At 36.7% G+C, this 22,701-nt stretch overlaps 1 protein-coding gene across 10 annotated transcripts in view; it reads left to right on the forward strand.

Annotated features, from left to right (window-relative positions):
• SOX6 (SRY-box transcription factor 6) overlaps positions 1–22,701 on the forward strand; it is a 375,115-nt gene that overhangs the window by 249,378 nt on the left and 103,036 nt on the right. The window lies entirely within an intron of this gene.

Below are 22,701 nucleotides of genomic sequence, written 5' to 3' on the forward strand. Positions count from 1 at the left end.
TCACCAGAAAAACAAGGTTAAAAATACAGTTTAGCGGTGTATAGTTCTGGTGTTGCTGGTTATTTGTAGCAAATTGGTACCAGTGAAAGACAGACACAAAAAGCAAAGGTTTGAGATTTTTCTTCAATATGATTAAAAATCTGAGCAGTTGGATAGGAAATATGGGACACAGAAGTTCATTTCACTGCTAGCAGAACTCCTTTTAAAACATATAATCCTTTTTCTAAAAGAATTAATAAAAAACCCATCTGTGCTTTCCCTTGTCTTTTCTTCCTTGAAATTTCAGATATTGACCATAATTAATTGCAAGGCGCTGATAGAGCTGAACTGAGGGTTTTAGGCTATTTGAATCGTATTGGAGTAGAGTAAATCCCATTCAATATGCTGGAAGTTTTGTCATGGTGTGAATGACCTTAGACTCTTCAGCCATGATTGCTTCTGAGAAGCAAGGGATGTCCCTCTCCCTAAAGAATCAAAAAGTCTTGCTAGATAAAACTAAAAAGAAGGGTTATGGAAAGGAAGTTTTATTCATCCTATTTCACAGACAAGAAACTCAGACACTTAAGTGACTTGCTCAGCGTCTCACAGGAAGCCTGGGTGGAGCTGGGAATTGAATGCAGATAACCTGAGTCTTGAGTGCTTGGCTCAGAAGACCACTTTAACATGTTTTAGAATGTGGCTTTATTCGTTTATTAAGCAGGGGCTGAATGACGCAGAAGATATGGGCTGGGGGACATGCTAGGTACATAATATATCTTCAGTGTATGTATATGGTATTTTATAGGAGAGTATAAACTCGGTTGCTGTTTCAGGCATAGGTTAATATCACTTACAGAGTGTCTCAGTACACTGAGCATACATTGGAAAACACTAAAGAAAGGGAGTTTTTAGATTGCTAATGATTTCCTTTTAAGGAACATGTGACTAAGGGCTGAGAGAATTTGCTGCTGAAACTGCTTACTACAAGCCTTTGAAAATTCCCTGTCTAGTTATTCACATAGGAAATATCTGGTTGCAGGCATACTTGGCTGTGCAGGCTTCCATGAGTACCCCGTATTTATAAAGCCTGTTCATTCAGGCCTTTGAATGGGAGCAGTTAACAGAAAGAGAGTAATTTTTGTGAATTCTTTTTAAGTATATAGTGAACTTGCCTCTTGACTTTTGGATTTGATGCTTCATTGTGATTCATACACAGTACAAAAACCATATGCTACAGAGACAGATACATAGAGATGAGATATCACCAGTTCATTTAATTTTTAGTATCACTGATTTTATTTTTTTTTTCACTAGCATTAGTATTTTTACTGTGTACCTGCCTTTAAGTTTTCCAGCTCTTAGGCTGTCAGTTCAGTATCCTTCACGAAAAACTGTACTCGCTTAAGGCTGTATTCTCAAAGGCTTTTGGAAAGTGGCCTGGAAAAATTGTTTGCACGCCTGTTTGCACTAGCAAAATCCCAAATCGTGTCTGTTAGTGAGTGTGTGTAAGCCTCAGTTCTTTTCTATATTTTCTGTAGAACTTGAGAAATACTTTATTACTACTATTCTTTCAGCCAGCAATACTAATCTGTTGCTGGAATGATTTCAATTTCACCATTAGAAAGATTAATTTGCATGCTACAGACTTAACTAGAATGTATCTAAATGTCCACAAACTGACTTTCATGTGAGGTTGGCATCATCTCGGACTTTGGATCAGCTAGTTGTTGCTTCACTTTGAGTAGTTCAACACAAAAATAAAGAAGTGGTTGTACAGATCTTTGTGAAATTGTATCGACAACTTTCGTAGAACTCTACTTTTTATTTATCATTTTCACTCATGTAATGGTTGAAAATAAATTTCATGCAAGATAGCTATCAGAAAGATGGATATTCCATTTGCTATGGAAATCAAATGCAATTATTGCTTTCTAAATATTATTAAAATATCTTCAGCATGTTACTGACATATTTTAAGGTCCTGATCCTTCTCCAACTGGCCTGGTTTTTACTCCACCAACTTTCAGGGAGCAACTTATGGCAAGAGTAATTTATTCCAACCATTTCTTTTTGGGTGACGTTGAAATCATTTTGACGTCTAATCCCAAAGAACACCTGCAAATAAGGTACCAAATTGTTTGGGTTAAAAAATTTACACCTCCATTTTATTGCACCTAAAGCATGTGGATCCCAAAAATTTGTTCATATTTAAGTAATTAGAATAAAGTGCTGAGAAAGGATAATAGATGAACACAAATATATAGATATGCAGAATTTAAAGTACAGATTTCAAAGGAGTGACAAGATCAAGATTTTCTGTCCTTTTGCATTTTGGATCAACAATTTGGAATGTAACAACGGTTTGCAAATTCACATGTAGGCTAGTTGTATCCATATATATAGGCAACTGAGAGCTCATATTTAGGGAAAATCATATGCAAAAAATTGCCAAGATAAATCATACAAATTTGCATAAATAGTTCGTGTTTCTTACCACATTTTCTCTGCCTGTCTTCGTGCAGGATATTAGATGCCTTCAGAAATTGTTGTGCTAACTCTAAAGTACAAAGAATTCTACATGGGTCTTGAGCATTTCAGCTTAATTGTTATCTGTATAGCTCAGAGGAAGAGAACCGCAAGCATCTAGTATAAATGAAGAGGAGAAAAAGAAGGTCTAGCACCAGAAAACTGACAGAAGCATGAGCAGCTAATTGCTGTAGGCTTCATACATCTTGGAATGACCTAAGGGGATATCAACAAATCACTTTCCACTGGGGCATAGTAATAGCAATGGCATAACAGTGAAATCACTGGCAAAAAGTAGGGGAAAAATTCTTTTAAAGTATTGGCATTAACATGTTAGTGAGCAATTCTTTTTCCATTTTAATGGTTATTAATGTGTGTGCTTGCATCCAACATCTGCAAAACCTCCCTTCCCACTTTTCTCCCCAAAAAACAACTGGTGGTATGGTAACTAAATTTTGCATGTCTATCTCAGAGTCCCTTATGGCCGTGTGATCCTGAATTATTTTTTCTGATACTGACACCCAAAATGTATGTTATTTGGCACCAGTATTTATACATTTTTTCCCCCCAAAGTGAAGAGAACAAATGAAAAAAAGAGTGATTTTGGTTTTAAACAATTACAAATTAGCTTTCTTTCCTGATCATATGTTCCAGGTTGCTTATTACTAAAGAATTACTAAAGAAAAAAAAAATGCAGTGTTTAAATAAATTAATTAGATCATTTTGCAGTCATTGTTGAAAGGCAGCATGCAAAAGAATTTGGAAATATCACTTGTAAGAACCATTCTTCCATTCTTTTCTGTTTTTGCAGAACTCTCCAAATCCATAAGCTAAACCAATTTTTGAATGTGATGACAGATATGTTTCCCAACAATTCTGTTTGGCCAATGCTAAATATTTAGTGGTAGATTTTAGATTATTCCCATGTTTTGTTTTCTCATGGGCAGTATTGAACCTCAAATATATCATCAGGATCTTTGCTAGGTAGCTTAGTTTAAAAAACAGATTTCTCCATGATTTAACTATAATACTGGTTGGACAGCATTGGCTGGGTAACTGTATTGCATTGGGAAAACAATGCTGTCTTCCCCTCCTCCCCTCAGGTACTCACACATTTTGCCGACAGTTGTTGCCATTGTAATCAATGAGAATTTGAACCTTTTCTAAATCAAACTTCTTTTTTTTTGTAACAACTGTCTTTAGCCACTTTTAAATGCAGCTGATGCCAGCAGTTACAGCATGATTTTTGGATTCATATGGACAGATTTTGTTGTAGTTGTCAATCTTAAAGCATTTATTTCTAGTGGATCTCCAGCATCACATCTGAACTTTGTTTGCAGTGGACTCAGACAACAACATAATTTTATAACACGGTTCTGAAACATTTTTTACACAAAAAGCCCTCTGTGCTTTGCGAAGAAACTGTGGCTGACAGAGCTGTAGCACCGTTGCATTTTAAGTCTTTCTTTAAAGACGTTACTCTTTCTTTCTCACAAAGACAGGAATACTTGTGTAGAAGTTCCCCCTTTGTATATACATATACATATATATATATATTTTTTTTTTTTTCCTGAGGAGTCTAAATGGGAGAAAACATCTACATATATTCAATGACAAGTCAATGGTTTCCCGAAGTTTAACTACGAGAGAGTGTTGCTATAGCTCCAAATATTTTATATATTAAAAAAAATAGTCAGAGATGAATAAAGACTACAGAACATATATCAAGACAGTCCATATTTAATCACCATTTGTAGGTGCAGATGTCTCACTGTTACAAAACCTACTTTTGAAATGCTCTTTTATTTTTAAATGATCCCATGCCAGCTGCAGGTACAGCCATATTTGTGGTTTCCCCCAGATACTGAATGATGTTCTGTAGTGGGGTCAAACACTCTTGTGACATTTAACCATTGGAAACGAAAGAAAACATTTGTGGTGTGAAACAACAGCACATACTTGACCCTCCAAAGCATATCCATTTATAAATGGATAAAAGTGACTATTTAAAGTTGTTTTATAAGGGGACCACTGTGCCTGCCGAAAACCCCTAATTTACTGTTTGAAAAAGCAAATGATGTGTGGGTACAAGAACACGCATTTTTTTGAAAAACATCTGTGGTGTTCCTTGTGTTGCATTTGATCTTAGTGGTAAAACAACAAAACCGAGTTTTAGAGGGACATTGCTGCCATCCTATTTTTAATTCCCCGTTATGTGTTAAAATAACCATTAATTTGAAGTGAACAATGACAGCCTTGCTTTCAATGGTTGCTCAGGTATTTCCTTTAAACCAGTTTATAATTTTACAGTTTGTTTTTTGTAAGGGGTGCAGCCCTAGATGTAGATTAGGGAGCTAGTGGTGACTCAGTCACATTCCTTTTCTGTTCCCAGTTTACTGTGGGGAAGAAGATGAATGAATGAAGGTGTTATTTCACCCTCTTTTCTGATCTCCTTACATGTACTGCAAGCCGCATGAAAATATCAGTTGTTTGGTCAGCCAGGACTCTCCATTCTGCCCTCTGCCTTCTTGCAAGCTCACAGGAGTTGGCACGAGGTCGTCATTTGAGAGTGCTACTACAAGGAGGTGTGCTCACCCCATCCTTGCTTCCCCGTTCAAGCAAAGCAAGGCAATGACACTCATCCCTTTTTGTTAAATTAATTTTTGTCTTTTTAATGCCTTTGACTTAAAGCATAATTATAGCCTATGAATAGCTTATAAATATTAGTAAGCATCAAAATGCACTGGCCTGTGTGGAACTCTCCAAAGGTTATAAAATATGAGAAGCTGATTGGATCTTAAGCAAAACAAATCAGCAAGAAAATGTGGGTTGGAGGTATGAGAGATTTTCAGAATGTATTTTTAAACAATCTGGACGTAAACGGATTAGTTGAAGGCAACTTCAGTAAAGATAGCTTTCTTGAACAACCTACAAGCATTTTATCAAAGAAAGCTGAACTATGACTAATTCAGTGAGTGGTATGAATTATTAGGTGATGAATTTTAAAAGTAGTGTCCAGATGTAAATAGTGAAAGCATCCAAAATATTACTCAGCAGCTGCAAGAGCTATAGGAAAAGCTGACATGACAAATTTAGTCATTTCTTAATCACTTTCGTTAGGCGGTATTGTCAGTTGCAAGAGGCAAATTTTCATCTTGATTTACGCCTATAATAGAAATGGCTGAAAACTGAAAAGTTCTCAAAACTATTAACTTACAAAACACCTTTTAGGTCATTTTAGAAGCTTCCTATGATCTAGCAGTAATGTTTGTTAAACATGGGAGTTCAAAAACTACACTTTTAAGCAGCTTATATCAACAAAGCAATTTTTTCCACCTAAAAAGTGACCTTAGGATATGTGCAAGTGTTAAAAACTGGCTTAAGTGTATTATTTACAGCTGTATCAAAATTTATTAATTAGTTACCTTTGGTTTAAATAAAATTGATTGTTAAAGCAGAAAGTAGAGCTTGGTATGAATTCTATTCTGCAGTAGCTTTCAGATAAAAGAAGCAGTGACCCAACTCATTAGCCCTTTGATTTAATATATTGACACTTGGGTACGAATAATTCCGTTTAGTGGCTTTTGCTTCCCAGGGATCAATTTAATTAGTTATAAAACGTGACTTCATGTCAGGAGCCAGAAGAAATGCTGACGTTAAATAAAGTCATACGCAATTTAAACAATAAAGCTATCGATGCCTGGTTAAAAGTTAATGATGCACAAAAAATGGCTTAATAGAGACAACCTCAGCAATGAAAGTGATGGTAGGAAAATTAAGCTAAGTGGATGAATGAGAAATGGTGATGTTGTTGGATTGTTAAAACAAATTCATGGATGGCCCGATGGTTCATTTCATAGTACTGTATGTTTCTGATTTAAATACATGTTTGAGGCTAACCCTGTACTTTCCTATTAGGAGTGACAAGAAGTGGTCTGAAACCTTTCTCCTTTAGATTCTAGAAACAGACAGACAATTTACCTGTGTAGATTCATCTTTGATGCATCCCCCTGAGATATCTTGGGATGACCCAGTATTAACCATAATGACCTCCTATTATAACACTGCTAGTACTAATATTTGCACAGTTGGTTGATACCTCAGTCAGGATCAGTGTCTTATTATGCTAGGTGCTGTTTATATACTATACAAATAAGATGGGACAGTTTGTGCCCTGAAGAAGAGTAGAAGCTAGCATTAAGGCACTGTATCCTTTCAAAACCCATTTAATGCTGTAGATGTAATCCACTTATGTTACCTAAGCAGAATAAGAAGGTTTAGTGAAGAAAAGAGCAACCCACAAAATTGTTTGAGGTACAATTAATCTTCTATTTTTCCTTTTGTTGCTCCATATGAACACACAGATGCACCAGAGCACTTCAGGAATTTTGGTTCCATTGTTTTCTCATTTTCTACCCTACTTTGAGCATGGCAAGGTAAAATCTATGCTAGATATCTTAATTATAACCTGCAAATCCATATTCAGAAATTGGGTCAAATTTGTAAAAAACAATCCTCATCCTTTTATGAGCAGAACACAAGATTTTTTCAAGCCATGGTGCATTGTTTCTATTATATTTCAGTAAAACAGTGCTCAGGTTTAATAGTGAATTGATATGGTCACCTCCTTTAAAGATGTGTAGACACTTAGCTGAATATGCTGGTTTAGATGCTTGATCAAAAGAAAATATGGGGAAATGTGATTCCTTAGCTTGAAAATGTATGTTAGTCAAATGGTGTCTGGCATAGAAATTATGATTAAAAATAACACAAAAAGCTTTTTATTTGCTTGTAATTTATCACTGTCCAGATGAGACTGAAGCCAGTCCACCTGTGAGGAAAAAACTGATAACGAAATGATCTGCTGTTAAGCTAAGCCTTGTATTTTTTTTTTCATTTGTATGAATCGTTCTGGGGGCAGAGGGATTCTGACCAGGAAGACCAATCATGAAAAGGGACAGTAGTAAATTAGGCAGTTAGATAATATTTTTTAACAATAGTACACAGTCGGGCTCTTTTATAGACTCCTAGAAAGCTTGACGCCGAGCAGCAGGCAGCAGTTATTACCTGCTAAAAGCATTAACAGTAGCTACGGTAACTTGCCGAAGGATAGAGAGGATATGCCTTAGAATAAAACCTCTGTGTGTCAGAAGGATTTTCAGACTGTACAAGAGTCATGTTTTTTTTACTAACGTTAGGCAAACTGTTTTGTCTTTGCATTGACTTTACATTGGCCGCAGCCTACACAGAGGGAACTGCTGGAAAAAAGGGGGGCATTAATACTTTTTACTGTGTGCGGGCCAGCCAGTAGTTAGAGAGGGGGCCCATGTTTTCTTAGGGCTCAGATGGCAAAGCTAAGTATTCAGCCTACAGCAGGAAAAAAGTGCCTTTTTTGTTTTCTGGCTGGAGAGTCCAAGCATTCCCAAAGGAACACAATGAATGGCCCATTTTGTCTGACACTGTTTCGTAGACATAGAATTCTTGTTTTTTCATAATTATTCTTGCCCGTCACTGGGTGTGCACATGACATTTGAGCGTGTTTTAAAGTCTTAACACACTCATGTGCCTGCAATAAAGTTACTCATAACAATCCAGGCTTTCTGCAGACAACAGAGCAGGGTCTGTTGTTTTCACAAGTCACAGCAGCTGGGAGGCAATTGTGAAGACAACAGCTTAATCTAGCTGGAAAATACAGGAAGAAGAGAATATACACTCAATTTCCTTCCATATTATTGCAAACAATGCGAGGGCTTTTTTTGTTGTGGCTTTTTCTTTTCTTTGCTCTGGGTGGTCTGACTGAAAATGTGAGAGGCATAAAATACACTAGTAAACGTACTTTGAATTTTCAACTTGTTGCATTACTGTATGCATGCTGATGTGCCTAAATCTGTTAAATGGTGAGAATATGAAACTACATGAACACTTTAAAAATCATACAATAACAGCCTTATTTTGACCTCATCTACACAGTGTTTACACTGGTGTTGGTTTACAACATATGCTGCAGTTGCTTCTGAGTTACAGGGGTATAAATGAAACTGGAATCAGGAACTCAGAAAAAATCTGATTGCTGAAAACTTCAATTCAGAACAACATTAGTTAAAGCAAAAATAAAGTGAGGCAGTCTTACATGTTTGAAAGTTGTATTTTAGCTTCTATGTAAAAGGACGAGGGCACTCAGTAATTTGTTTCTTTATTGCATGCATCTGAATCTGTAGATTAATCATATTTGTAAATGCTTCATTTATTTCAGAAGCACATTTACAAACAAAGCATGCAATAAATTAACATGCAAACTCAGTTAAAAACCATCATAAGTAGGCAGTGATCAGATATTTTTTATCCTATCTATATATTCTGGGCAATATTAGGGACCTGGTTTCTTTTCCTTGATGCAAGGGATAAAAAGTGAAGAGGAACATATACTTCAGTTATTATGTCCACACTAGAAAGAGTAAAATGCAAATTAACATAAATTCGATTAGAGAGATGAGGGTAGCTTAGCAGTCACTGTTAGATGTGGTTTCAGTGAGGGCAGATATTCCTTTTAAAGAAAAGGCGATATTTATCCAATTGCAATAAAGGTACCTTCCTTTCCTGCTCCTGGGAATGCTACATACAGCAGATTTCCAGTAACCATGGCAGGCAACTCAGATGGGAAAGATTTTTATTATGCATAGCACAGAGGTTATAGCGGCGACTGGTAACAGCAAAAACCAGTCAGCGAGTATGGAAAACGAATGAGTGATTTGAACACGGTCCAGACTTCCAGGAGAGAGGATCGAGATCAGGTTGACATATGCTGAAAAAATACAATAAGCATGCTGAGATGACTTAGATGTACACTCTGTTTGTAACAGAGCTGCAAATAGTGCAGTGCCAATGGCACCAGCCAGCTCTGGGACAGGGGTATCGGGGAGGCACGTACCGTTGGAAATGCAGTGGGTATTACTCTATTCAGCCACAAAATAAAGCAGTTAAATAGTAATAACATCACATAGATATCCAATTTATTTAGAAAAGCGTGGACTTCAGGGTCTAGACATTCAATCATTTAGGCAACTCACTGACCTAACAGTAAGCAAAATCTCTTCCTTTGTTTTCCTTAAAATACAATATCACACCTCTCCCCTTCATGTTCCTTAAAAATGCAATACCAGTGTGGTCCAGAATAAATGTACAGATTAGTTGGTCTGTGTATTTCACATTAACCCTGTTTAACCCATTCACCTTTACATGTCAGAAATCCAATATTGGTATGTTACTTGCTTGTATTTCCTTTTGTTGCAGTTTTTGAGTTAGACTGACTTTCACATTGAAAAACAAAACAAAATAAAACATAAAAACCAAACAACAACAACAGCCTAAACAAAAAACCCTAAACAAATGAATAAACCTCCCCAAGCCCAATAACAACAACAAAAAGCCAAACCCAAACACACCACCACCAAACAAACAAACCAACCCCCAAAAACAACAAAAAAACCCCACCTAAAACTTGTTTTGAAAAACGCATCTAAGCTGAAATGGAAAATTACATCCTGAAAACTCTTGTTTACCTGAAAAGACGGTGTAGACAAGCACATGCCAACAAAACAGAGTTTGGAGAGAAGCATTGTTTACTCTGAAGATTCTTGAGTGCACTAGGAGGGCTTTAGAAAAGCATAATTTTGACTCAGTTCTGCTGCATGTGCCTATCTTAAACAATAGATGGTTGTGGGTGTCCTCATTTCTTTGACATGATGCTACTTTTATGTCTAAACTTTTCTTGTATTTGTGACAATGACTTTCATGAAGCCTAGAAAACTAAATGTGCTTCACTTCCTCATGATGGAAGTTTATTGGCAACTTTTGGGTATGACTTTCTTGGTATCAGTGGTCTAGAAAGGATAATTTACTGCTGGAGAACTACCTTCTCTACACAAAAATGCTCTCCCAAAAGATGAAGTGAGAGTGAATGCTAGGAGTTTTGCAAGGAGACTGAAAGTGATGAGTGAAAAGATTAAGTGAAGGAGAAAAAAATGATTTCATAAATAGAAGAGACAGAAAGAAATCCCACAATAGTAGATGTGAATGACGGAGTGATTTCCAAATTACTTTTTTTTGTTACTCAAGTTTTCTACCAGTGTGATTAGCCCAGCTGGCTTGCTGACTTTTCCGCTCAGCAGCAAACCTCTTAAATATGTCATGCTCGAAGTACATCTTTACAGAGATAGAGGTGGTCTTCCCAGAGTAAGCATTAAAGAAACACAGGTTTTATGTGTCCAAGAAAGTAATTCAAATGGTGACTGTGCAGGAGTGCAGCAAGCAATTCACATAGCCAGCTGGGTCTGAGAGCACTGAAATCCCAAGCGAGAGATTTGGAAAACATTTCTACACATATATACCTATATACTGTGTGTACATTTGTATACCTAAAATTTTTTCTAATTATATGTATATGTGAATATGAATATGCATTCTACATATATATATATACAGATTTGTATACAGTGTATATGTTGGCTTTGTATTTATAATATAAAATATATCAGCATATCTATACCCTCATGTATTTATATATATAGAGAAAAAGACATTCACTTTCACTTTAAGAAAATGGCTAGGAAAGTTTCTGCTTTTTGAGATGTGTGACTTTATAATGACCTGTCCTATGCTCCAACTTCCATAGGGCATGCTTTTAAAGGGTAATCTCCTGCTAGTGAGTAAACAAATCTCCACAAAGGCATCTTCAATGTGCTTAAACATTGTCCACCTGGGGACATAGTGCAGAACGAAGGTGCTACAAATACATATACTGAAAGACCGTGCAGTTGTTCCCTATATAGTTGGACTGTAAAGTAGAGCTTCAAAACGGAGCACAGTGGCTTACAGGTAAACACAGATGTAAGACTTCGAACACAGTGATCAGAAGAAGCTTTTTATCTTCTCTAATTTTGGAAGTCTATTTGGATAGATGTTTTTTTTAGAGTTCCTTCTGCTGTTCCCTTATTACCTGACCAGATGACCAAAATTATGACAAGGGTAGCTTACTGTCTGGATCTGGCTGTCACTAGGGCAAGCCACTGAGGCTCACAGTTTTGCAAGATGTTATTTTAGACGGATGCATTAGAATCTGGTTGTACCACCAAGTCAGTCCTCGTCTGTACTATTAATTCTATTTTTTTTTCCTTTCTCTGTTTCTCTTTCATTCCTCTTCCAATGTATGTAAAAAGTGTCAGCGCTAACTAGTTCCTACTTTGGAAAAAAAAGTAGAACTTCAGCTGCTCCTGCAAATTCTTTCACCCTCTGAGCAGTGATTAATATACAGGTTTAAGAAGAATTTTTAAACAAAACCTGGAAAAAAAAGGAAAAGAGCAAATATGCAGGCTAATGGTGTACCCTGAGGTGAGCAAAATGCATTTTTTTAACAAGCCAAGCATAGCAAAAAAGCTATTCTACAGTGAAATTAATAATTACCAAAAAGATTTGCTAGCATTATTGTTGTATCCTTTATGAGAATACGGGTAACATGTTTAAAAAACATGGGGAGTGTGAATCAAAGCCCAAAGATTCAAACTGGTCTCTAATTTTTAATGTGAATTCTATTCACATGCCCCTGGTGCATAGACTGAAATACAGTCTGTGGATAACAACTGTCTTTAGAGTTGTGCCACTTAAGCTGAAAATTGTATCTGCTCCTCTGATAGTATGGATTTCTAATTTTCTTTACCATCCTGCTTTAGCAAAGCTTTAAGGTAGGAAGGCATTTTAGTGGCACATGTAGTAGGTGCCTAGCTATAATCCATGATTTCAGGCCCAAATATTTTCCAAAGGCAAGGTTTGTTTATTAACTGAACGTCATGCTGAGTTTCAATCAATCTAATACAGGCTGGGTTTGAAGTTGAACATTCAAACGTATGCCCATACATCTTGGGCATATATCTTACATAATGATGTTGGCCCCAGACATCTTTCTGGGTTTGTTTATGTCTGTTATGGATTCCCCTCATTATCCATGCTGTTTGAGGGATTCCCTATGGATTCAGCCAGTTTATTGCATACTTTTTTAATTTTATGCCAAACTGAATGTTCTGAGTGGCAGCTCTTATGGTAGCTCCGTACAGCTTCCTCTCAAATCCAGAGATGAATGCTGTGATTAACGTTAAATAAAATAATATGGAAACGAGCATGTTGCGAAAGGGCATGTAAGAGAATGCCTTAGGACAGGCAAGAGGGTTATAGGAATAACATGAATGATAAAGCATTAAGATGTTGACTGCTCTTCCTATTTCTTTTCCTTTTAATTATGGTTAACCATTAGAGCAACAATTCTGTGATTTACAAGTTCTTCCTTATTGCGCATCTATAGTAATAACACTGGGAAAACTCATTTATAAAATTTCATCCGAGTGAAGGGATGTTTTAATATGCTGGTCGCTAAGCACATCTGTGTGCGCACACAACTCCCAGTAACATTAATTGGAGTTGCATATGCAGATCAGCCAGAAAAAAGTGTCTGAAATGTAGAAAGCAGAGACTGGTGTGGACCACGCTCTGTTCTCGGGAGTGTGTCCTGCTCCACTGAAGTGAGAGTCGTGTTTGAGGCTCTCCTCGGAGATGAACATTGCCCTTCTTATATTCAGCATATAGTACCCATTTAGTTATTGTAGGAGAGTTTACTAGGAGTAATATATGGCCGGAAGAAACTTGAGCTAAAAGACAGGTTTTTCTTATAAAGCCTTTGCATTATGAAAAGGTTGTTTTCAATCTGAAAACTCAGATTTATAAACACTTAATTCATCAGTTACCCATGCCTTTCATTTGAAATAAACAGCCAGCAATATTATTTTAAAATAAGGCAGAAGGTGTAACAAAAATGAAGTAATGTTTTGAGAAATATGTGATTGATGATTAAAAAACAGAGAGAGAAGGGGTGGGGGGGGTGTCAGTCCAGCATTCATTAGTCAGGCAAAACTTCTATTTGAGCGTGCATTAAGTCAGGAAGACCAGACAGTGTGTCTGGAAAATTATTCATTCTTTGAGAAGTGGTCTCCCAAAAATATTCCCTCGTTTCTTAAATCTGAAGGCACCCTTTGACTGACTTAGTTATTTTATATCTATTGATGCTGGAGGAAACAAAAGAAACTTTAAAACCTGGAAACATAAACATCATTGAACAGCCCACTTAAAAAAAGGGGGGGGGCTGGGTGGTGGGGAGGGGAGAGAGAAAAAGAAAAGAAAGAAATCACAGTGGATGTTTTCCAGGAGGGAACATGCTACGCTGTGTAAAGGGGGCTAGTGTAACAAGAAGTCATCTATTCTTGATTTCTTTAGACAGCTACAGCTTTGTGCCTTGTCTAGTTTCTACGTTTTAAGAGCTTGTTCTGTGTAGCAGAAATAATACAATAAATGGGTTTAACCACATTTGTCTCAGCTAGACAGTCTGCTTTGTCAAAGATTGCTGGTACAACATAAACAAATTATGTGTTTGTAGTGCTTTTCAATGAAAGCCTATCTAACAGAGCGGAGATTGTGTTTCGGCAGCTGTAGATTTAATCTCCTACCTGTCAGTTAAAGCAGGCATTTCCTGAGCAGATAAGGCCTGGCTGCAGAAGGGGGAGCAGCCACAGCTGGACAAAGGGCCATTGTTATTGCCCTGTAATTCTATGTAGATTTGCCAGTGCGTTTCATCACACCAGCTCCAGCAGGGTTTGGTTGCAGGGGAGCCAGCCCTTCGCTGCAGGTTCGGCAGGCAGAGGGAAAGGGGATCGCAGCACAGCTTTGTGCTGTTGATTCCCACCGATTGTCATGAGCAACTGAAGAAAATATCCCAACTCTGAAAGCAGCATCACTTTAACGTGAGTGTGATCATAGGATTCATGGCAAGGATCTATTTGGAAGCTGAAAGTGAGCTTTAAATAACACTGGAGCTCTGACAAATCGGGGAAAGCCAGAAAATGGGAAGATTGGCATTGCCTCTTGAATATCAGGATCCTCTGCAGGAAAGGCAGCACAGCAGTGTGGCTTTATGTCTGAAGTATAGCTATTGCTTGAATTTTAACACCCCAAATTGGATAGGAAATATCTAATGCTAATTTTAAGTATGAGTTGCCTGGTTTTCTGATTGATTTTACCTTTTTAATGATTTTGTTCTTTCAAAATGTTTTTGTAGATGAATCATAAATGCTGTAGAAAGTTGAGGAGCCAATATAACTGATTTGAGCCAGACACAGTTGGCACAGGAAGGAAGCAGGCTGTGTGTGTGTCGCTGAAAGTTTAGAAATTCTCTGTTGCTTACTCCCAAATCTGCAATAATTACTGTATACCTAGCGGTGGCACTCACCTCAGTCACACTGTGCAAACACACCAGTGTCTTGGAGCCTTTTCTGAGTAAAGATGGTCAGATTGTGTCAAAATCTGAGGAATCCTAGGAAGAGATGGAACAAATTAATTTTTGCATTCAATCAGTATTCTGATTTGACTTCAGTCTCTAGACACTGGAGTTTTCTGCATTTAACTAGTTCTTGACATAATCGCCTTTGATAACCCTTTGTGTTCCAATCTAGACACTCCATAAACATTCTGTGATTTCTGGAACTTATCTAGGTTACTCTCCTGCATTAAATAATTTCAAAAATACACAAAAGCAAAAATGTTCTCAGTAGGCGTGAATACCTCCTTTGACCTAGTCTCTTGAATATTATCTATTTAGGTTTGAGAAAAAAAAATAAAAATCAACACTTGTATCTATAATAAAAGAGAATGAATTCACAGAGGAATAAATAGAGGAAGAAATCAGCAATAAGACTGGGTGGATTGAGAGAGGGGTCTCCTTTTTGCACCTGTGACTCACCTTCACCCTTGTATCCTGCCATTATACAGGTGTTGGAGGGCTGAACTGTTTAGTGCTGATGGGTACCTGCTCAAAAGCTGCCTCATTCTGATTTTTCGACAGAGCATGTCCCTCATTAGCCATAGCTTTGCACTTTGCGTAGCTCTTTATTCACTTGTGCAATAAGGTGTGAACGTTACAAACAGATAACAATGAAATTGATTTATATCCACTATGCATTGTCACTTCTGTGACTGGAAAAGAAATCCAGGATGCTTTGAGTGTTCTCCTGTGTCAACTGGAAATGTTAATACTATCCTCTGAATGGATCTTTCAGCTTGACTTCATAACTGTAAAGTATTCAAAAGCTTCAAGTGCTTATATAGTTACAATACAATAACGTTACAAATCTTGGAACATCAGTGAAAACCAGGAAAGCTTTAAAAACAATGTGCTGATCAGGAAGAAATTCTTACCATAGTGAAGTAAATGGCAGAGCTTCTGTTAGCATTGGAGATCCCTGGGTTTCAGATATATTCTGTATTTGTTTAACGTAATAGAAAACCCTCAACCTCTTCTTTTGTTGTAACCTCTTTTACCTCTATAAGTCAGAAGGAGTTTTGATCAGAATTATTGAAAGATGTTTCTGTTTTTGTTCTCACTTTAGCTGGAGCTGTTCTTTAAAGTTAAAGACAATCCTTCCTTTAGTAATCAAGACTGTTGTGGCATTAGATGATTTTTTTTTCACATACTGTACATTGCAAGCCCTTCTGTTGAGGGAATTACATTCATGTTAATAAATAATGATGGCTACCATTCAAAAAAAAAGAACTGTCTTGAAAGGCTGGGGGGGAACTCTGCTTGAAAGCATCAATATGAAATGCAAATTTTAAAGCATCTCTTACCCTAAATTTTTCCATCCACAAGAAATTTCTATGTACTCCAAAAATCTTGCCAATTTTGACATCGCCATATAAACAAGCTAATAAGGATTTTCTGACATAATTTAGATTTGAGCTCAAGTGATGGAGCTTCCGTATAGAAAATATCAACAAGTATCATTAGGCTGCAATATTTTTCTTATTTTGGCATGAATAAGACAAGGTGCAAATGAGAAACATACATCTTCACTAGTCTTTGGAAATATCTGAAATAATTGACTTGCTCAGTCTTCTGTGATGGCTTGGTGACCACTAACTGTGACAATTTGCATAATAGTCAACTCTTCACTTCTGTAGAGAAAACTGTTTGTATCTGATTAAAATTAAGACTGGTTTAGTTCTCTTGACTTTTCCAGAAGTTGCAGAAATAGAGATTTGCTGTTATGCTTTAACCAAACAAATGCACACATGGGGATAACAATATGCTGAGTTTATGCAGATTTTACAACACAAATCTAAATAAAATACCCACTAATAGACCCTTAAGGAGTAATAAACACACATGAATTTTCCTTAGTTGCACTTTAAAGTGATTTTAACATACTACTAGACCTTAACAATAATATTTAATTGACAAGATTATGCATTTGTATGGATTGAAAAGGTGGTAGATCTCTAATTCCAAATGAAATATAAATTCACTTTTGCATAACATGTTTTATTTATTTCTCTATAGCAGATATGTTCTCCATCCCTCCTAGTGAGAGTTTCTTAAAATACAGACAATTTAAATAGATTTAATTACTATTTATCACACTCTTGAATTCATGAGATCATCTTTAGTTGAATTCTGTGTTTCCAGGTAGTCAAGGACCTAGATAAAAACAGAGCAACACAATGAGAAGCTAATAGAAATGAAGTGAGAGCTAGTGTTTAAAACTATTCTGTTTTCAGTGTGGTTGGTAGTATTTTTCGGTTGCTTTCTTATTTATTTCCCAAGTAGATCAAATTTTAGTTTAGTTCATTTTAAGTTGCAAAGTAGAGAGGAAGAAATAATAAAAAATAAGGATGCTCTATATCGTTCTGTGATCATGGCTGCAATTTTCACATTAATGTTGTGGCCACTGCAGTAAACTTAAATCTCCAAATCATGCTGAACCATTGAACGCATGGAAAAAATGATAGGAGGAAAGAAAGAAAACAGCAGTTACAATCCGTTTACAAATTCAGTAGTGGGCTACGTATTTTTCGTAGTATTTCCCATATGAAATGTTCTCACTTTGCAAGTCTATGGCATCTTTTTTACAGTTTATTTGCCAACACTTCCCCTGGGATCTCATTGGCAGACATTTTCTTTGTGGCTCATGTACTTTCACTGAGAGGAAATATTTTTCAATTAGACTGTAGATAATTAGATGGCAGATAAATTAGAACATAATATACCTCCCTATATAGATATAGCTCCAGTGATTCTATATTGCTAACAGGAGCAGAAAGTAGTCTCTGAATAATTTTCAGTGTGGGGGGCTATGTCAGTGGGATTTTTCAGTGGTTTAGCTGTGATGCATCACCTGCGTGGTCACTTTTGGTCTGTCGGAGCCCACCTTCCTTCAGCCGTTCTTCCCCCTCGTCCAGTCGTATTTGCTTCCCTCAGACTACTTGTGCTAGAGGGGATTTCTCGCTCAGGTGTTTGGGTCCACTCTCATGTATTTTCTTTACATTAGAGCATGCTGGGCATTGATGGTGCATTAATTCGAAGACTTGAAAGTGCACCAGTTACATTTCTAGGCTCAGGACGAAAGGCCCAACCACCACTCTCACACAGAGTAGCCACATCCTTTATAACCAAACTGGTCAGTTAACCCAGACTAACAGTTGCTTTTTTTCATCAGAACAGCACAAATAAAACAGCCAGGCTATTCAATTATAACTAAAGAGACCTTTTTATTTTTTCAATATAATTCTGCTGCAGTTTTGCTAAATAGGTCATTTTTGGGACCAGAAAAAGGCTCAGTCATAGCACGAGTTCGTTACAATATTGGCAGAGTTGAGGAAGAGTTTTGGCCCCAATCCTCAAAAAATCTTAGCACTTAGCTGCTTTTGAGCATTTAAGTAATCACACTGACTTCCATATATGTGAGTTTTCATAGAAGTCCCTACTTCTTCACGCAATGTGGTATTTGCTTTCCTGCAGAGTCACCAAAATGGCCTAATTAAAATAAGATTAAAATTAACGAAACTTCTTATATGTCTTCTCTTGCAAAGTACAACAAAATCCAGCACTAGTCAATGAAAAAAATTCCAATGGTTGTATAAAAATAATAATGCTATGTATTGTATACAGACAATTTCAAATGCAGATGAGGTAAATACATGTAACTTGCACAAGTAGTACTGGAGGTACAAATACTGCTTTCGGTTCCATTAAGATTTTTAAAATGAATCAACCTAAAATGTAACCTTCCTATTATAGCCATTGTGTTCTATCATATAAGTATGTATTTTGAGCATTCTGGAAATGCACATTCTTACATGATACACTTCCATTGCCTGGGAAGCTCTTCTATTACACTTTCATTTTTAAATGAGAGAGCAGAAAATTTCAAACATATTTTTACTATGAAAATTAAAAGCTCAATGGCTGCAAAGACAAGTTAAAGTTGTAGTTTGGCTATCCAATTATTCAAGACATAAAAAAAATCTTAGGTAAAAATTCATGTTTAAACTGTGGAAAGTTTAAACCTGCCTGTGAATGAATTAGCTTCTCACAGATGCTACTATAGCTCAAGGACAAAAGGTACTGTGCATCCTATACTAACGAAAAATCAGTTCAGTAAATTCAAAGATTAGTTTCTCAGCTAACGTGCATTGGGGTAGTCTGTTAGATACAATACAAATCTCAAAATTTCTGCAAGCTGAGAACCAGATCTGGAGATTTTATTTGTGGAAGAAGTGTGGGGTGGGTGGAGGCGGCAATAGTTTTAAATAGTGATGTTGGATTATTCTACACAATTAGAGCATATTTAGCTTATCACACTGCTTAATACTACTGCAGGTTGTAATTAAAAAAAGCTTTAAGGAAGAGATAAAATATTATAAAGATTGTGCTTACTACCTCTCAAAAAGATGGCACTTAATTCTCCCCTTTACTGAAGTAAACCATCAACAGAGAGGCAACTTGTCAATTTGATCTTGAAAAGTTTGCAAGGAATTCAGCCACCACTATAGGGTGGGATTTACTTGTGCTCTTGAAAGCTGTGATCCTTGCAACTAAGCAGAAAAGTGTGAGCTGCTTGTGTTTTGTTTGCACTGCTGCCATCCTTTTCTCTGAATGCCTTTGCTTCTCTGGCCGCAATGTTAGTTGTTGTATAGGCAGCTTTGGTTTTTAAACACAGAACCCTTCCTATTCCTTAGTCTCACTAAATGTGCTGTGTTCCTTATCCAAAAGAGGCAGATCATTTTCATTCAAGGCACTATTTTTGTATGACATATCACTTTGGCTTTCCTTTTCCATGCACAACATTAACCATCAATGGCTTTTTAACAAGGAGGATTGTCCAGCCAGCTTCTGAGATTAGTATTCACATGACTGTGGGACAAAGAACTGCAGATTTGCCCAGTTTATCAAACAGGCCACCAGCTTTTATTATTTCAGGGAGAATCAAATTGGAAGTTGCTTCTTGAACTAATCAGGACTGATTTGCTCTAAAGTTGCTTCCTGACTTAGATCTCAGGCGAGGAAGTGCTGTAATCAGTTCCCAAGGGCTGTCAGAATTGTGCTGGGATATTAAAGGAATGGTACACTGCCTTTTAAGAGTTCCCTAATCTTGATGGCTTCTCATGTTTAACACAGTTAAACCTGAGCTTGTTGTATAGAAACAGAGGTTAATATTATGAGGTAGCTTTATATAAGCGATGATTTTACTTGAGATTGCAGGAACGAATTTTGGAAAGAATATACTGAGATTTCCTCCAGGGTTTGTACAGTTCATTTAAAGATTTAGACTAGCAGAATTGTTCAAAACTAAACATTTACTACTCATCACAAAAAACCCCACAAACCAACCAATCAAACAAACAAGAAATAAACACCAAAACAAAACAAAAACAACAAAAACCCCACACCAACACAAAACCCAAAAGCACTTCATGAAAGAGAAAATGAGTCCCCCTGAGTGTCACTGTTTGCATATTAGCCCATGGTACGGACTCTGCCAAGTTACTCTCTGACTGACTGCTGCAGATGCTCTTTCTCAAGTATTCTGAGTGAGATCTTTAGTGCAAGTCTTCGGGGACAAACAATAGCACCTGTTCCTCACAAGATAGCAGCCCGGTTAGTCCATTCATGTATCTTTAATGAAGCTCTGGGGCAGATGGCAAAAAATGGCACCATCAACAACTTAGCACAGAGGAGACAAAAGGGGGAAGCGCCGATCCAACAATACGCTGTTTTTACGAATGGAAAGAGACAGAGTCAGAGTGTTTCTCGGGCATCTGCTACAGTCTTGGTGTTCAGAAAGAGCTGAGGAACATCTCAGCAATTAAAATTTCTGGGCATGTAGTTGATTTTATGAAGTACAGTAATCAAACCCTCCTCCCAATTTCTCCCCCCTCAGTAAAATCAAAATAATAATAATTTAAAAAAACTCTCAGGAAAAAAATGTCAAAAATTAAGATGCCTACTGGTTTTTTGGCATTCATTTTACATCTTTAATAATTCAGTGATCAGTGATATTTGTATATTCTCTTCCTTTTCAATGCTTAGTTGTGCTTTTCAGTTGACCTATGCTGAAAATTGACGCCCATTCTGGGTGAAACCAGCATTTTCCTAGGAGTAGTATTTAATATGTGCCAGAGGGAAAACCCATGGGAGAGAATGGCTGGCATTCAGTATGGGCTTTTTTCAGTCTGTATAACTCTCTGAAGTATAGGCTCAAACTTACACTCTAAATGTAAGCCACCTTTAGTCAAAGTTATGTTGATTTATATAGGCTAAGGACCTGATCCAGCATTCTGAATAGTATTCCAAGGCAGAATTGCAGATAGCCAGAACATGCAATGGTAATTCTCCACACTTAGAGATTCGCTTTTATTTGAGGGTTAAAATATATATATATATGTGTATATATATATATATATATATATATGTATATTTGTGTATAGTGGCGTGGATCCAACTCTATGGCATTGCAGTGGGAAATAACCGTTGTTGGATTTGGATATTATATGTTTCAAATTTGGGTTTTTTGACACTACGGTGCAAAGTATTGCTATGTATGTGCCACCATTCTAGCCACACTACTTGCTGTGATCTCTTTTGCAGCTTGTGAGATTGTGTTGGTGTCTTGTACGTTGCAACCCCATGGAAATACTTTCTGTGTGCACTGATCAAAAGGGATATTTCTAAAACTTTGGGTCCATTTGATTAGACTGTATTTGGGAACTACTGAAAATGACTGTTAGTTGTATTGTGGTGAATTCCTTCCAATATATCCTGTACTTGTTTCTATCAAACAAAGCCTGTGGTTTACATTTGCTGTGCTCCTGTAGAGCCAATGTAAAGGAACACTACACAGCAAAACTAGCACCATTTCATCAGAGGTAAATGCCAGTGCTGGGCACATGGGGATCAACTCCAATCTAACCAAGTTTAACTTGTATCTTAAAATGCACAGCCAGGCTTACCTCAGCTAAAATGAGAGAAATAGCTGCTCAAAGCTAGTTTCTTTCACGCCCCAGTGCCATAGCAGTAATTGCACAAAGACCTTTTTATTATAAGTTGATTTTCCTGAGAAATGGATTCAAAAAAATACTGTAAAGTGTTTATTTTTTGCTTGACCTTTATTAACCTACATCTTAGGTCTTTCCCAAGAGAAGAGTTGTTGGTAAATTAACCCTCATAGACACACACAGTAGCATTTCTGCACTGCATCAATGGTTGTGAAAGTAATAGGGATATGACAAGAAAATTTGGCACTATTTAAACAATGTCATAGGTCAACATATGGGATTTGACCAAAAAAGTTTTTTAGGAATTAAATGAAAAAAAAATTACTTGAAGTGTACTTCAACTTTTTAATAGTGTTTAATGCCACAGATTTATGGTAGGATGAGGGGATTTTTTTTTCTTTTCTACTTAAAAAAACAATTTCTTCCTACATTTACTAGCTTTGATGTATAAACCATTATATGTTTGCTTAACTACTAATCAGAAAAATCATAGTCAAACCCTTGGGTACTTCTGGGGTTAAGGAATGATGGACAAAAGCTCTTTGTGGTCCTAGCCACTGTCTCTGAAACACATGTAGCATAAATTGAGCAACTAGGAAATTATCATGTGGATTTAACAGACCCGATTCTGTCCCATCTACTGTTTTCTATATGTTCAATACAAATGCTAGTATAAGGTGAAGAATATTTTGCTTTTGCATGTTTGTGCTTTTTGATACATTTATTAAGGTCAAATTAAAGTTGATATACTAGGTTTTATTCTGAAATGGT

This window comes from Nesoenas mayeri, assembly GCF_963082525.1.
Source record: "Nesoenas mayeri genome assembly, chromosome: 5".
Lineage (NCBI taxonomy): Eukaryota > Metazoa > Chordata > Aves > Columbiformes > Columbidae > Nesoenas > Nesoenas mayeri.